At 38.1% G+C, this 17,303-nt stretch overlaps 1 non-coding gene across 1 annotated transcript; it reads left to right on the forward strand.

Moving 5' to 3' along the window:
• The first annotated feature begins 16,997 nt into the window (after window positions 1–16,997).
• On the forward strand, window positions 16,998–17,102 carry LOC129520786 (U6 spliceosomal RNA). The gene has a single exon (XR_008666674.1). It is a non-coding gene; the product is annotated as a U6 spliceosomal RNA (small nuclear RNA).
• The last annotated feature ends 201 nt before the right edge of the window (window positions 17,103–17,303 follow it).

Consider the following 17,303-nt stretch of genomic DNA (forward strand, 5'->3'; position numbering starts at 1 on the left):
GTTGAATCAAGGCCCACCAGGTCTAAATATGTTTCTATGTTAAAAGTTATGACCTTGAGCCATCAAAGTAAAGGTAAAATATATTCATCGTACTTTGATTTAAAAAGCAAGCAGGGATGAGTAGCACATATTTTAGAAGGTTTTATATAAATGGTAATTTTTTTCTTAAGTGGAGCAGGGTAAGTTTCAGTTATCTGAAAAATCCACTTATGTGGAAAACCACTATCCCCCATAGTGCTAGATAAGTGATAATTTCAGTGTTATTTAAATAGCCCAGCATGCTGACCAAAACAGTACAAGGCCAAAAAACAAAACAAAACAAAACAAAAACAAAAAAACAAAAAGAAACCTTTCCCTGCAGCTTCTATAAAAAAGACCGGCCAAAGGGATAAATCTGTCATTCCCAAAGAGCACCCCATTAGGAAAGGAAGCATTGTAAGGGTGTAGCAGTCAGCTGCTAAAGAAGATAGACAGCAACACTGTCCTTTACCTAAAGGCACCCCATCACACTTAATATCACTCTGAGCAAGGTACAGACACACTGCTGAAAGCCAGAGCTGTGCTATATCGCAGAGCCAAAATGTTATCAGTAGGCAGTACAGTGTGTCCAGATAGGCACCTATCCAAATGACTATTGTCTTAATGTTTTAAAACTCCAATACACGTTTCCTTTAAATGGATGTGTCACTTTAAGAGAACCACTTCACACCCCAAAGATGACCAATAAATGGGTGCCAGTTGTACTGGCTCTTTATAAAAGAACACTGCCAAACCCAGAGAGGCTGCTCACATCAGCACCCAGCTGAGGCAGAGGACAGCTGACTCTTTAGGAAGTTCATGAATTCTTTTATTCATTCATTTCGCAAATAATTTCAGGCCCCAACTGTGTGTCCGGCACTGTTTTAAAACTAGGAATTTAACAGTGGGGGAAATGCTAGACGTGATCTTTGTCTTTGGTTAATTTACATGTAAAAATTATACAGTCTTACAAACTACGAAGAGTTAGTAATGTTTAAGAAGAACTGGAGGTTGGGGTTGGGGGAGAGTCAGGAAGGGACTGACCTAGTTGTAGAGACAAGGGGAAGCAGGGAAACCTTTCTCAAAGAGACAGCATTTGAACTAAGAACTCAACATTGAGCTGGCATGAGCTTCTAGACCTTTATTTATGGTAATCAATCATTTGCCATCATGCATCCATATTTTTCAATTTAGTGTGCACAAACTCACCTAAGTACACTGGAAAAACACAAAGTCACTAGATTACTTGGCACAACTTCTCTTCTGTCAACTGTACTCAAATTCTATTAGGGAAAATTTGTAATTATATTAAAAGCAATACAAATTTATTATGGCATACAAACTAACATTTGAGTTTTTTATTTTTATTTATTTATTTATTTATTTATTTTGAGTTTTTTTTTTAATATAAAGCTTCTAGAACCTTCTATGTCTTGGGCCATGCCCGACTCCTCTATTCACTTTCACTTATCTTTAGGGCTACTTCAACAGAAAAGTGTGAGAAGTTACTGATGTGGCATTGACAAGAGAGGCTCAGATCTGATTCATGATTATTTTTATCACTGAGCTTTAAGTGACTTGGTGGATATGTTCATTTCTAGTAATAGCAGCACCAGCAGTCATGGTCATAATAGTGGTAGCTGTTGCTGTCGTAGCAGTTGTAGGTAGTAGTAGTTGTAGCTGTTACAGTAGCAGCAGTAAGCAGTACAGGTGGTGGTTGTTGTCATAGTCATAATGGTATTAGCAGTGGAAGTAGCAATAGTAGTAATCTCAGGGTAGTTTGGATCTAAACTCTACCATTTACCAGCTGAACGAGACTGGACAAGTTATGTATATCCCCTACACCTTTAGAATGGGGTTAATGAGAATATCTACCTCTTAAGATTGTTGCAGAAAATAGATATGCATAAAGGAAGCTACTGGCATAAAACAAGCACTGCATAAATCTTAGCTATTTTTATTTTTTAAAGATTTTATTTATTCATGAGAGAGAGAGAGAGAGAGAGAGAGAGATACAAGCAGAGGGCAAAGCAAGCTCCATGCAGGGAGCCTGACGTGGGACTCGATCCTGGGTCTCCAGGATCATGCCCTGGGCCCAAGGCGGCGCTAAACCACTGAGCCACCGGGCTGCCCCATCTTAGCTATTTTTAAAGCATTATCTTCATTATTGTTGTTGTTAGTATTAACACATATCTCTCCATCATGCAAGAGGAAGCTCGAGTAAAAGAAAAGAAAGTCAAAGTAAGTTCAGGCTTGAGGAGCAGTGAGTAATAATCTATTTTCAGTTTCAATCAATCCCAAATTATCAACAATTTCATTAGGGAAGAAATACCCCTCATGTGAAGCTGTCATCATAATTTCCTTGTAAAGTACTTTATAATCCCCCTTTATGCACTAACAGAAGTCAAATTAATTCATGTTGCATTTCTCAAGAGAAAGAATTATATCAAACCCCAAACAGGGAACAGGGACTCGCTCGGTATCCTCAAAAAGGAAGACCTAGCATGGCTTTTCTTGTCTATGGTTACCTACTTCTGACTTCTTTCACCTCTGTGGAGTAGATTGCCAGAAAGGCAATTACTCCCTGGTTTTCCACAACCCATTATTTTACAGAAAAGCGAATCACCCTTAGCCATATAATCCTCAAGGCAGACCCAAAGCAACAATGCCAACATAAGCCTTAGAACTGCCGTCCCTTATTGGTTTCCTATATCCTTACTGTGTTAAGAGCCTTTTTCTCTTCAAAGACTAGTTAGAACTAGGTGTTTTGAAGACCCAGGTAGCTAGGCATTTAATCTTCTTACCTGGCAGCACAATAGCTTGTTTGCATACCTGGTAGGAAGTAATATAAACATTTTGCCCTAAAGACAAACTTAGCATTTATTTGACTGCATGCAAATAATTTAATCCTTTCCTTTATTTTTCTTAGCTGCTCAAAGGCAGGCACATTCTCTTTAGAGATTAGCCAGACTATGATGACTTAATTCACATTTACTTACATGCCTGGTTTAACAGTCTTGTGAATGTGCTTTTGAACATTCTTCCTAAAAGCACCACTGTCATTTTTGCTGAGGTAAGTGCCTGTGAATCCATTCGTTATAGTAGGGGTTCAGAAGCCCGAAAAGTGTGCAGGTAAATGGCTGGGTTACCCAGTTCAAACTCCACTCAAGGAGGCAGCAACGGAGGTCATTACCAGCACCAGCTTTGATGGGCATAGTGAATTACAGCCCAGTGGCTTGTTGGCATTTTCTTGATGGATGGTGATAAACTTTAGCAGAGTCTAGAGCAGAAGAGGTTCAGTGTTCTGCTACATTAGGGTCACTGTTTATAAATTGGGGATGGGGGGAGGATGTTAGTTCTGCTAGTCATCAAGGCTTGCCTTCTAAAAGCTATGAATTCAGTATAGTTTGTCTTCCTTTCTTCCTCTTAACTTTTTTAAAGGTTTTATTTATTTATTCATGAGAGACACAGAGAGAGGCAGAGACATAGGCAGAGAGAGAGAAGCAGGCTCCCTGAAGAGCCAGATGTGGGACTCCATCACAGGACCTCGGGATCACACCCCCAGCCAAAGGCAGATGCTCAACCACTGAGCCACCCAGGCATCCCTTTCCTTAACTTTTTAAACTCACACTTATTGAGCACTTATTGGGTGTCAAGAACTTTGCATATATTAATAATAATGTCCAACATTTGTTGAGTACTACTATGTGCCAAGCACTGTTCTAAATGTTTCATTTGAATAGATCAACTCATTTCATGCTCATAGCTGGGATTATTATCCCCATCTACAAATGGAAATGGGCCCAGAGGGGTTAAGTAATTTGTACAAGATCATATAGCTAAGGGGCACCTGAAAGTTGCAGTTGGTTACATATCCAATTATTGGTTTCAGCTCAAGTCATGGGATAGAGCTCTATACTGGGTTCAGCACTCAGCACAGAGTTTGAGATTCTCTTTCCTTCTCCCTCTGCACTTCCCACTCATGTTCATGTGTTCTCTCTCTCTCTTTCTCTCTTTCTTTCTTCTAAGGATTTATTTGAGAGAGGAAGAGAGAGAGAAAGAAAGAAAGAGAAGAGAGAAAGAAAGAAAGCAAAGAAAAGAAAAGAAAGGAAGAAAAGAAAGAAAGAAAGAAAAAAGAAAAGAAAGAAAGAAAAGAAAGAAAAGAAAAGAAAAGAAGAAAGAAGAAAGAAAGAAGAAAGAAGAAAAGAAAAGAAAAGAAAAGAAAGAAAAGAAAAGAAAAGATCACACAGCTTAGAAGTACATTCTGCAGGGGAGCCTGGGTGGCTCAGTCAGTCTGCCTTCAGCTCAAGTCATGATCCCAAGGCCCTGGAATCAAGCCCCATCTGGGGCTCCCAGTTCAGCGAGGATCCTGCTTCTCCCTCTACCTCTGCTGCTCCCCCTTGCTGGTCCTCTCTCACTCTCAATCTCTCTCAAATAAATAAATAAAATCTTTTTTAAAAAAGTATAATTTACACAATTTGGGGCAATGCTATCTGAGAGGATCTATGGAACTTATATGAACATTGGTAGTGGCCCGGGGAAACAAGCAAGACCTTCTAGGCCATTAACCATCTCATTAAATTCTCCAGTTTTCCAGTGAAGTGACAAGAGAGTATATGCTTTAAGTATCACCCAACAGTTAACGGTAGAATAAGAGCTACCATTACTACTCGAGGAGGCAGGAGGACAAAAGTGCTATTTTGAAATAAGTGGGATTATCAGTGACTGTATCCCTGAAATCTTCTCTCATAAGTGGTCACAAATATGCAGGTTCAGCCCTTTATTTAGTGCTTAGAAGATCTGATTTTGGATTTAGAAAACCTGAATTCTATAACTATGCGACCTTGGACAAGTCACTTACACTTTCTAAGTCCCCACTTTTTCATCAGGTAATGGGGCTATGATACCAATTGTCATACCTACCTAATGGAATTGCTGTCAAGCTCAAAAAGACTCTACAAGGAAATGTTTTATAAACTGAATAGTGTTATGCAAATGTGCTATCACTGTATTGCACTGAAATGTACTTATTCTGCAGTAATATTTTCCACAGAAGTATAGGATTTATTGCTGCCATTTAATAAGAGGGGCTTTAGTTATTTTTGCATGTTGCCTCTGTTACGCTCAAAGACACCACAGCTTGATTAAAGTATGAATTATTTACTCAATCCTTGACCAGGAAGCTCTAGCAGATTTTATTTCTGATATTCCAAAGAAATCTTTAGTCTGAGTATCTAAACCAGGTCTTAGACATTTCTGTATTGTGAGGATGGTTTGAAAGGCCCCATCTATGAGAGAAAAGTAAATAAGCCTCTAGTGATTGAGGTGACTAAGCTAAATAAACCTGGGAAGAAAGAAGAAAAACTGCTCCTTGAAACATCACATGGTTCAAAAATATATAGCCAACACAAGTCATTGATATTCAAAAACTAAATTTGATTCAAAATGTGATATGTTATGGATGGTTCTGTACAGTAATAGGCCACCATTTACAGAAGGCAAAGCAAATCTGAAGTTGCCCTTGGGATCACTGGAAAGCAGAATAATTCTAGAGGCCATGATTTTTCCTCAGATCAAAATTACTATAGATCTATAGATTTAGTGCATCAAAGTCAAAAGTAAAAAGCTTTGAAGGTCCATGGAAAATGACAGAATAGTAAATTAAGATATTATCCTTTGCTAAAATCTTTCTGGTTCCATTTCTCCATTATCCCACCTTTTCCCCTCCCTTAATCAAATGATCCAAGGAAGTGGGTAGTGTCATGGAAAGAGCATGTTTTAGAGTTCAACACTCATGGATGCCAATCCCATGTATCCTAGTTCAAAGCTAACTGGAAAGACTTTCTCACCTTGAATTTCTTCATCTACAAACTGAGGAATATAATAAATCTGTCTCCAAAGTTTTGTTAGAAGGATAGGATGAAATAATATAAATAAAAGTACCTGGTTTGAAGTCCACAATAAATGTTGTCTCCTTCAACCCTCTTTCTCTAACCCTCTTTCTCTAAGCAATGCCATCCCAACCTTTTCCTATACTTCAATACATTTCAATGTCTGAATTTGTGGCATGGTATCCCACTGTTCATTAAAAGCAGGGTTTTGATTATTTGAAATCTCTCCAATTATCATATAACAAAACTCTCACTCTACCACCAACTTCTGGATGATGTTTATAAAACATATTCTCTCTTGGCATGGTGAGACTTTGAAGAATTTCAGGAGACAGTAATGGCTCAGAAGATCTTGCCAATCCTCCCATAGGTCACCTTTAAAGATGAACTATATTCTAGTTTGTCTCAGAAGCATTTAGAATCTGACTTTCATAAATTTGGCCAACATGTTTCAACTTATCTGTAACTCCCAACAGGATCATTCCTTTGTAAAATGAGTGCTATAAATATAGAAATTTCTAGAATAGTAATGACACACATAACCTGTTCAACTACTTTCACTTGATTTTCAGAATTGTTTTGGACATAATTATTTAACCCTTTTTTAAAAAGTATTTTTTATTCATAGAGACACAGACAGAGAGAGAGAGAGAGAGAGAGAGAGAGAGATAGGCAGAGACACAGGCAGAGGGAGAAGCAAGCTCCATGCAGGAAGCCCAACGTGAGACTTTATCCCCCATCTCCAGGATCACACCCCCCGCTGCAGACCGCGCTAAACCGCTGCACCACTGGGGCTGCCCCATATTTAACTCTTTTATTTGTGTTGCTTTATTGTGGTTATTGCTGTTTACTTCTATTGTCTAAGCAACATTACCATCAAAAAGCACAAAAATTATTTTAACATTCACATATGGAAACAAATAGAAAAGAATCGCTTTGGGAAAAAAACTGAAAAGAATGAGAGGAGCTAATACTGCCAGGTATTATAAAAAGCCAGAAGGCAGAGAAATTTGAAAATCTCCCATATAACTCAACCCTCTTCTGTTCTCAAAGAAGATGAAAGCCCAACAGACATCTTGCTAAGCACCATTAAATAAGCAAGTCACTTTGCTTAGGAAGGTGCTTTACTTTAAATTAAATGTTACTGCTGTCCCTTGCAATCACAGAAGGAAAGCAAGCAAGAGACCAGACACAAAAATCTCTTCTTATAATTGGTCTGCAAAAAAAAACTATCTTCATTATTTCATGATTCACACCATCACCACTGATATTTGAATATATGTTGCAATAGCGAATCTAAAGCCAAATATATTGGGCAGCCTGGATGGCTCAGCAGTTTAACGCAGCCTTCAGCCCAGGGCGTGATCCTGGAGATCCATGATTGAGTCCCATATCAGGCTCCCTGCATGGAGCCTGCTTCTCCCTCTGCCTCTCTTTCTCTCTGTGTCTCTCATGAATAAATAAATAAAATCTTAAAAAATGAAAAAATAAAGCCAAATTATTATCCCTGTTAAATAATCTTCTCATTTAATCTCATTCCAGAGATTCGAAGGCATCTGGATATTCCAACACAAGAGGATTAACTCTTGGAATAGTCATTAATGCTGCTTGCCACTTATTTCCAGTTCCAGGTAGTTTTGCACACAGAAGATTTGCATTATCTGGTCAGGTAAAGCCTTATGACTCTCTCTGGACCTTGAGTTGTAGAGGAAGTTACAGGTGTCACTTTTAGGCTGAACATTTAATTGCCAGTGTGATGAGAGATGCTTGAGTACCTTTTCTCTTGACAAGTTATCAGCAACACCTGAGGCGGCCAAAGGTGGAAGTTCTATACCCTGGGTCATTGCATGACTCTCTGACTCCAGTGAGCAGAGGCTCTCTGACAACCAATGGTGATGCTTACCATAGTCTCACTTAAATTCAAGTTCTTTGATCTCCCCTATTAGACTATTAGCTCTCTGAGGACCAGGGCCAGATATAACTAACTTGTATATTCATTAAGTATAGTGCCTATACACAACAGAAGCTCAATACTATTTGCTGAATAATTAAACAGACTCTAACCCTACAAAGTAATTAGATATATTTGCATATTCTACAAAAAAAATAATGTGCTCTTACTATTATCTCGATGTAAGATAATCACTAAACTTGTCATCTGTGCAAAGCAAGCATTTTTATCCAGGGCAGAAAGTATGTGGGTTTTTCATTCCAACAAAGACAAAGCTAAAAAGACTAATCTTTATCATGTTGGGGAGATTTCACATAATAGGGACTCAGACACACTTATTTCCTATGATGCAAATCATTTTCTATTATTAGTGAAAGGTCTAAACTCAATCCAACTACTTGTGATTATGGTACTGCACACTCTTCTCACTGAGTCAGCTAGCCAGAAAAATGATAATAATATCAAATGATGATCTTCATGAAAACAATTATTTTCCACATCTATTGGTTCATTTTTTCCTAATGGCTATTTTTATTTTGACCAATGGTGCCTCTTCATGTTGTGAAATGACACTTCTAAATTTGAATGTTGCTTTCAAGTAAACACAATGTTCCCTAGTCAGCTTGTGTTTATTATTTCATAATATTACTAGATCCAGCAAATCCTTGGGGTTAAATCTTCTAAACAGTTGCTCTATTAAATGTATTCCTTATATTTTTAGTTGAGCATTAGACTAACTAAAATATCTTCAGTTAAGATACCCTTTCCGAGTAATTTGTTGATGTATTTGATTAGCTGTCTCCCCCTCTTCCCAGGGAATGCCTATGATAATAAGCACAGATGCAGAAGTCATTTTACTTACCCAACATTCTGTAATAATTCCAGTATAGTCAACATTTAAAAACAAAATATTCTAAAACATTCCTTTTCTTTTATTTCTTATATCATCTTATTATTCATTATTAATATTTCCATAACTATTTTATTGTATTTAGTTCATAAAAATTTATATAATAAAACCAGGCAAAACTATGTCTCAAATCTCTCTGATTCCTCAAAGTTCTCTTAAATACTTCCTGCCATGATACTTAAGACAATTGACTGCAACATATTGTAGGTCCAAGTTCTGCTTTTTGTGCACCTATTCATGAATAAACAAATGCCATTTCATAATTCACCCTTCTTTCTCTTCCTCAGAGGAAGCAGAAATCTAACTCTCTTTTGAATAACATAATTTTTATTTTAACTTGGATACATAAAAAAGAGTGTTAAACTTTTCTTCTCCCTGCATTGTGAAACTTTAATTAAAATGTCTCAGCTGATCTATCTGCTAATGATTATTTGGACAATGATGCAGAGAATCCTTTTTCTCAAAGGAATGAACACCTTCTAAGCCAAGAACAGCTTTGGGTCCAGATGTTACTGTTGTTCATTCTCACCATTAATCACCAAACACTGCAGTAGGACCCACCATGGATATTATTCAAACAGAGACTCAATTAAATTCAGAGGCAGTCCATTTAATCTTCATCAGCTCAAACAATGGCAACTTCATTTTTCTCAACCAAATGTTAAGTCCGAGAAGAGAAACTTCAAAGATTTTCATTTCATTCAATATTGTTATAAAGTAACTGGATTTACAGTTTGACTTTGGGCAAAGGAGAGCCACCGTGTTTTGCTGGAAGGCAATGCTATAGGGAAGAAGAAGCATCCTGTACCAGTAGACACAAGTTGTAGTAACTTCATGATAAAAAAAGAAAAAGATTCATTTGCTCCCTTAAAAGCTGTGATAACTTAAGAAAGAAATAAAATATTCTCTTTGGACTCTGCACTGTGAAGATGGATGTGGGTTAAGGAAAGGACCCAGAGAATAGAATGGAGAGAGGAAAAGGGGACACATCTAACTCTTACATCATTTACTTCATCTAGACCAAGGGGGAAAATAGCTCCTTAGAGGGGTCCTGCTAGAAAACAGCCTATGGTCATGATGAATGAGACAACTATAATTAAGTACATCATCAAACTTGCTAGAGACCTTTCTTACTATGGTCATGACACTGAGATTTTTTTTTTAAGTAGGGTAAATGCAGAGGGAGTGCTAACTACAAGTCTTTAACCATTAGTTTGCATCATGTCACTTACTCAAAAGGGTTTCCACTAGGATAATAATAAAACCTTATTTAACCCCCCCCCCTTTACCATCTTTGCATTTACTCAATGTTCTCCAGAGAAATAAAACAAATAACACATAGATAAACAGACAGACATATATTTATTAAAAGGAAGTAACACACAATTAAGGAGTCTGACAAGTCCTAAGATCTCCTGGGCAAGCTGCAGACCCAGGAAGATGGAAATTGTAGTTCTTGTCTGAAAGCTGGCAGGTTCAAGACCCAAAAAAGAGATGATATTTCAGTTTAAGTCCAAAGGAAGGAAAAGACTGATGTCTAGCTCAAGCTGTCAGGTCACTGACTTTCCATCTTACCCAGCCTTTTATTTTATTTTATTTAGGTCCTCATCTAATTGGATGAGATCCATCCACCTTAGAGAAGGCAATATGCATTATTCAGTCTACCATTTCTAATGGTAACCTCACCCAGAAACACTTCACAACACACCCAGAATAACATCTGACCAAATTTCTGGGTACTCCATTGTCTAGTCAAATTGCTACATAAAATTAACCATCAAAATCTCTAACACAGTGAGCAAATTGGAGACAATACAAAGTCTCCCTACACAAATACCCTAGAAATCAGGGCACTTGGGTGGCTCAGTGGTTGAGCGTCTGCCTTTCACTCAGGGTGTGATCCCCGGGGTCCTGGGATTGTGTCCCTCATTGGGCTCCCTGTAGGGAGCCTGCATCTCCCTCTGGCTATGTCTCTGCCTCTTTCTCTGTGTGTGTCTCATGAATAAATAAATAAAGTCTTTAAAAAAAAAAGAGAGAGATCATGTGAGAGGAGGGAAGAGTCTTTTTACTTCCTCTCAAGCCTTTTCCTAAAGCAGCCAGATTGTGACAAAATGAGAAAAAAGCTCTTATTAATGATAATAGTAATAATAATCATAATGGCAAACACAAATGTAGTATCTACCATGTACCAGGCATTGCTTAAGTACATTTTATGAACTCCTTCAATACAACAACCTTTTGAAGGGAATGAGGAAATCAAGGCAGAAAGACAGAAGTTAATTTGCCCAAAGTCATGGAACTAAGAAGTAGCGAAGCTACAAGTCCCATCTAAGCTATCAGGCTCTAGAAATCCATATTCTCTTTCTCATTTCAGTGAGCACTGAATGTTCATAATGCGAGAATGAGTAGGAAAAAATCTCTGCTTTTGGGAAACAAAAGAGTGATGCTTATAGAATGTATCACTCATCCTGATCCAGAGATCAAGAAGGCCTCATCATCTGGGTAGTTTATAATGTAGTAATGAAACCCATGGACAGTCCAGTCTAACTTTTACCCTCACCCCCTCTCCCTCTGGATGAGCTTCACCTCAAAGAGATGACCTGGGAGCAAACCCTTTAAGTCACATCTCTCTGGCCTGGACTACTAATTAACTACCACTCGATCTACCCACATCTACTGTGCTCAATATGCTTGTCCTGGTCTATTCTTCAACCAGCACCCAGGGGTATCTTCTAAAAACAAACAAACAAAAACAAGAACACCATATCCCCTTGCCAAAAACCCTTCAGTAGCTTCCCATTGCTCTTAGAACAAAAGTACATGAATAGGATTATGGGCCCTGAACTGTCTGTCCCATCTCCCCTCCAGCCTCACCTCACACCACCATGTTCTCCCCCTTGCTCTATCTGGTCAGGATACCTAGCTCTTCTTTTAGTCTGTGTCCTTGCCAAGCACCCTCCTGCCACTGTTCATACCATTCCCTCTACCAAAAGAACTCATCCTAGAAGAGTTTATTACAATCATGCTTTTCTCTTTTCCTTTTCAAGGTAAGAAACCTAATTTGATTTCTTTAGCCTAGAAATACCCTAAGGAATCTCAGGCATCTCTTTCTCAGGAGAAACCCTTCATTACTCGAAGTAGATAAGCCCCACACTATAAGCCCTTATGGCACAGTATACCTCTGTTGTGTATCTGTCACAGTATCTGTCACAGTAACAACTGTACATTTATAGTAGATCTCTAAGATCTAAGAGGCTGAGGACAGCATCCTCTTTTGTTCACCATTGTCTGACAGGGTGTCTTAACATAGCAAATAGTAAAAATACTGTCTGGATCAATGAATGACAGAATAGAAATCTTAGAAGAAGAAAAAGTATGAGCAAGATCATTGAGGCAAGAAAGGGCATGGCACCCGAAAGGAATAATGAGTAACCCAAGATAGTAGATTAGAGCCAGAACTAGAATGATGCAGAGAAAGGATTAAAAATAGTGGTGAGGAACTCAGGAAACAACAGATGTTGGCCAGGATGCAGAGAAAAGCAAAACCTTCTACACTGTCATGGGAACATAAACTGGTGCAGTCACTCTAGAAAACAGTATGGAAGTTCCTCAAAATTTTTAAAATAGAACTACCTCTGACCCAGCAATTGCACTATTAGGTATTTATCCAAAGGACACAAACATAGAGATTCAAAGGGGCCCATGCACCCCAATGTTTATAGCAGCAATGTCCACAATAGCCAAAATATGGAAAGAGCCTAGATGTCCATCAACAGATGAATGAATAAAGATGTGATATATATATATATATATATATATATAAAACATATCACATATATTATATGTGTTACATTGATGGTAGACATAATATATATCACATATATATATCACATATATATAATGGAGTATTACTCAGCCATCAAAAAGAAATGATATCTTGCCATTTGCAACAACACAGATGTAACTAGAGGGTATTAAGTGAATTAAGCCAGTAAGAGAAAGACAGATACCATATGATTTCACTCATATGTAGAATTTAAGAAACAAAACAGATGAACATGGGGGAGGGTAAATAAAATAAGATGAAAATATAGAGGGAGCCAAACCATAAGAGATACTGAACTCTAGAAAAACAAACTAGGGTTGCTGGAGGTGAGATTCATTTCTTTTTCCAAATATAACAATTAAAAGATGTATTTTTAAAAAGATTTATATCTTCATCTCATGGCAAAAGCGTGTTAAGTTGCAGTTTTGTCAAAGTAAATTTCGATCCCCTAGGATCTATAAACAGAGGCTGTGAAAGTAGAAAAGATGTGACAGAGAGGGTATAAGTCAGTAATTCCTGTTCACAGCATAATGGCATGAGGAAAAACTACACCATCACATGTCTAGAAACTAGAAAACAAACTGAGGGTTGCTGGTAGGGAATGAGCATTAAGAGAGCATTTGATATAATGAGCATTGCATGTTATATGCAACTGATGCATCACTAAATTCTACCCTGGAAACTAATAATACAGTATATGTTAATTAAATTGAATTTAAATAAAGAATTAAAAACAAATAAACAAAAATAGTAGTTAGGGCCAGATCATAAAGGGCTAGAAATTCAACGTTAAGGAATACAAGCTTTCAATTCTGCAGGTAAGGAAAAGCCATTAAAAATTTCTGAGCAAGAAAAACAGAATTAGATATGATCAGACAATGATTTTAGATATGACCATACACTGGATTCATTCAGGGAGATATAGAAAAATGCCACTGCCAAGGTCCAACTCAAAGAGATCCTGATTTAATGGTATAAGGTATGGTCTGGACATTAGTTTTAAAAGCTCCCTGGTCATACAGATATGCAGAAAAGTTTGAGAGCCACCACTTTAGAAAAACCATTCTGGAATCTGTGTTGTTCTTAAATTGGAGAAGGCTACACTGATGGTAGAGAAACTGGTTAGGAAGCTCTCTTATGAGAATAATCTGATCTAGGACAGATCTCAATAACAGAAGGGATGGTCTCTTCTGAAAAAAAGGTTCAAGAGTCACATGCCAGACTGAGATGGCTAATGGACATGGAAAATAAGAAAGAAGTAGAAAATGATTCCAGGGCTACCAGACAGGATGACAGCATAGATGGTGCTGGGACCAACTAACAAAGTTAACTGAGAAAGAAAACTCAAGAGGAGGTGTTGGAGTGGGAAACAAGAAAAGAAGAAAGGACGCTGAGCCCATTCCCCTGTCAATTTGGCTTTTACCTACCTCCCCTTATTCCGGAACTGTCATCACTAAATTAAGCCAAATGTTAGTGCCTGACAACTCTGCCAGGGGCCAGTGAAAGTCAACAGATTTAGGCTGCTGCAGGATAAAAAGGACATTCATTCTACCTCTGATGGCCCTCTCCTGGGACCTCCCTGCCTGAAGAGTCCCGATATAGAATTCTTCCCAAGAGGACTTCAGTATTTCAGCTGTCACCAGCCCCTGCTGAGAAAGAGGCACAGTTCAGGAGTGAAGATCCAATCACCATGAGCTCATAGATCACAGTCTCCACCTTGACTCCTTAAATTGTGTCACCAAGCAGATGGGAAGCCAGCATTGAACCTGGAGCACAGATGCCATGTGCTCACGCAGAGTATGAGTGAGCTGCACGGTTCTTCCTTTTAATTTCTTATCTGATAACAAGCTTCCAGTCCCCAGATCAATATTGCCAGCACACTGCTGTGTACCCCACTAGGCATACTTTGTTGTCTCTATTACTCTTTTTAGAGAAATAATTATCTGTGTACACAACCGTGTAAAAATTATTTATAGTTTATTCTTTCTCTTCCTAAATGAAACAATTAAAAGATACATATTTTAAAAGGTTTGTCTTCCTTTCATGGTAAAAGCCTGTTAAGTTGCAGTTTTATAAACGTAAGGTTTGATCCTCTAGGATCTGTAAACAGAGACTGTGAAAGTAGAAAAGATGTGACAGAGAGGGTGTAAGTCAGTAATTCCTGTACACAGCACAATGGCGTGAGAAAAAGAAATACACCTATCACATGTATGAACAACCTGCAGAATGGCCATCTTCAGCAAAAACTGCAGCCTAATCTGTCTTTTGGCTGCCTGGAGAGGCAGAAACAAGAGGAACACCAGGCACTTGACAATCCTCTCAGAACTGTAAACTGGAAAGGAGCTCCTCAACACATATTCCCACAAGGATGGAGGATTTACTATTCTAATGTTGGCCACAAGTAACTCAGGGATGTCTTCCCATCTATGAATTATCTCTGGTGTCTTAACTTAAGAGCATATGTGAGCAATTCTCAATAGTACCCCTACTCATTTCTCTCTTTTTCTTTCTACAAGGTCCACAAAGGGGAAACTACCCTCCCCTTGGCCAGTCTTGTCAACCTAAATATTCTTCCTTGAGCAAGTTAGAGAACTGGGATGATTCTTTTGCACAGCAGTGTGAGCTCTGCTAAACCAACTTGATAGCCTTGAGCAAGTATTTAACATCTCTGTAGTTTGGCTTCCTCATCTAAAAAAATGGGTTAATAATAGTTTCTAGTACGAGATGGCAAAGGAAATTAAATACGGTAACACAGGCATGTGTTATGCCTGGCACACAGTGATTGTCCCAGTATATTAGCAGCTGTCACAATTTTTCTAAGAAGCATTATACTTTAGTGACTAAGAATATGAACACCACAGCCAATCAACTTAGATTCAAATACTGATTTCACCACTTCTCAACTGTGTGATGATATTTAGAGGTATGGCTCTTAGGAGGTGATCAGGTCATTAGGATGGAATTAGTGTTCTTATAAAAGAGGCATCAGAGAACTCCCTTGACAATAGTGGGCCCTCACCAGACATTGAATCTTCCTGTGCCTTGATTTTGGACTTCCCAGACCCCAGAATGGTGAAAAGTAAAGTTCTGTTGTCTATAAACCATACAGTCTTCAGAATTTTGTTATAGGAGCCAAACAGACCAAGACATGCATACATGCACATACGTACACACTAACTTAGAAAAATTCTTAGCAATTATTAAATAATACATATGCTAGCCATTTTGTTACTATTATGACTATGGGTTAGGAAGGACAACATAGAAGTAATAAGTAATAATGTAACAGTTCATACAATTGAAATTTTTAGGGCACATCTATGATACACAGTAAGAGCCTTGAGTTTTAACTATAATAACTCCTTCCCAATATCTGTAAGTTTCACCTTCCTCATCTGTAAAATGGAATAATAACATAATACTTAGTCTGCAACATCACAATAAAAATCAGAAGTCATCGAGGTAATCAAGGGACTGAGGCAACTTTTCTGCCCAAATCCCATGCTGACTGACTCTCCTCCCCTCTAGAGTCTGGCCAAGAGAAATATATACACAAGAAAACAATTAAGATCTGAAAATAACTGCTGTCCTATAAATGACTTGGAGCTGCATATAAATTCACTAGAATAATCCACAGAACTCAAGAAACTGCTATACTTAGGATTAAAGTTGCATTACAAAGAACACAAGTCAAAAAGACCCAAATGAAGAGATCAAGGTCTACGAGGTTAAGAACCACAAAGCATCTATGTCTCTAGGACATGTAACGCTCCCAGCACATCAATGTATGTATATCAGGGTTCAACTAAACCTTGGTGTAATAATCACTGAGCACATGACAGAACTCAATCTCCAGCCCCTCTCTTTTCCCCAGAGGCCAGGAGGTCAGGTTAATATCCCCTGAACCAAAGGCTCAATCCTCTAATTATACAGTTTCTTTTTCCAACTTGGTCAGTCCCAATGCTAACATCTAAGGTCCCACCAGGAGTTAGTATAAACTCAGAGGTAATGCTGAGGCCCCACAGTGAATAACAAGAACACTCCTGTCACTAAGAAAATTCTAAGGATTTAGAAAGAAGCTCCCTCATAAGAACTCAGGAAAAATAGCAGAGAAATTCTCTATTATACAATGAAAGGAAGCTTATAAAATTGAGTTTCATTCAACTTGATAAGGCAACTTCAAAAAAGGAACTAAAGTACTCACTTTGGAAGCACATATACTAAAAAACTGGAACTGTACAGAAAAGATTAGCATGGGGCAGCCCCAGTGGCTTAGTGATTTAGCGCTGCCTTCAGCCCAGGGCGTGATACTGGAGACCCGGGATCGAGTCCCACCTTGGGCTCCATACATGGAGCCTGCTTCTCCCTCTGCCTGTGTCTCTGCCCCCCCCCCCTCATTCTTTGTGACTCTAATAAATAAATAAAATCTTAAAAAAAAGAAAAGAAAGATTAGCATGGCCCCTGCTCAAAGATGACACACAAATACATGAAGTGTTCCATATTTTTGAGAGCAACTGATGTAGCTGACTTTCCTAACACACAAAAACAGACAAGAGACTTAGACAAAATAAGCAAACAGAAGAATATATCAAAAATGAAAGAATAGGGTAAAATTATAGCAAGAGACTTAGGTGAAACAGAGATAAGCAATATGCCCTATCGAGAATTTAAAGTAATGATAATAAAGACTCATTCAACTTGAGAAAA

The sequence above is a fragment of the Nyctereutes procyonoides genome, unplaced genomic scaffold (assembly GCF_905146905.1).
Source record: "Nyctereutes procyonoides isolate TBG_1078 unplaced genomic scaffold, NYPRO_anot_genome, whole genome shotgun sequence".
NCBI classification, from domain to species: Eukaryota; Metazoa; Chordata; class Mammalia; order Carnivora; family Canidae; genus Nyctereutes; species Nyctereutes procyonoides.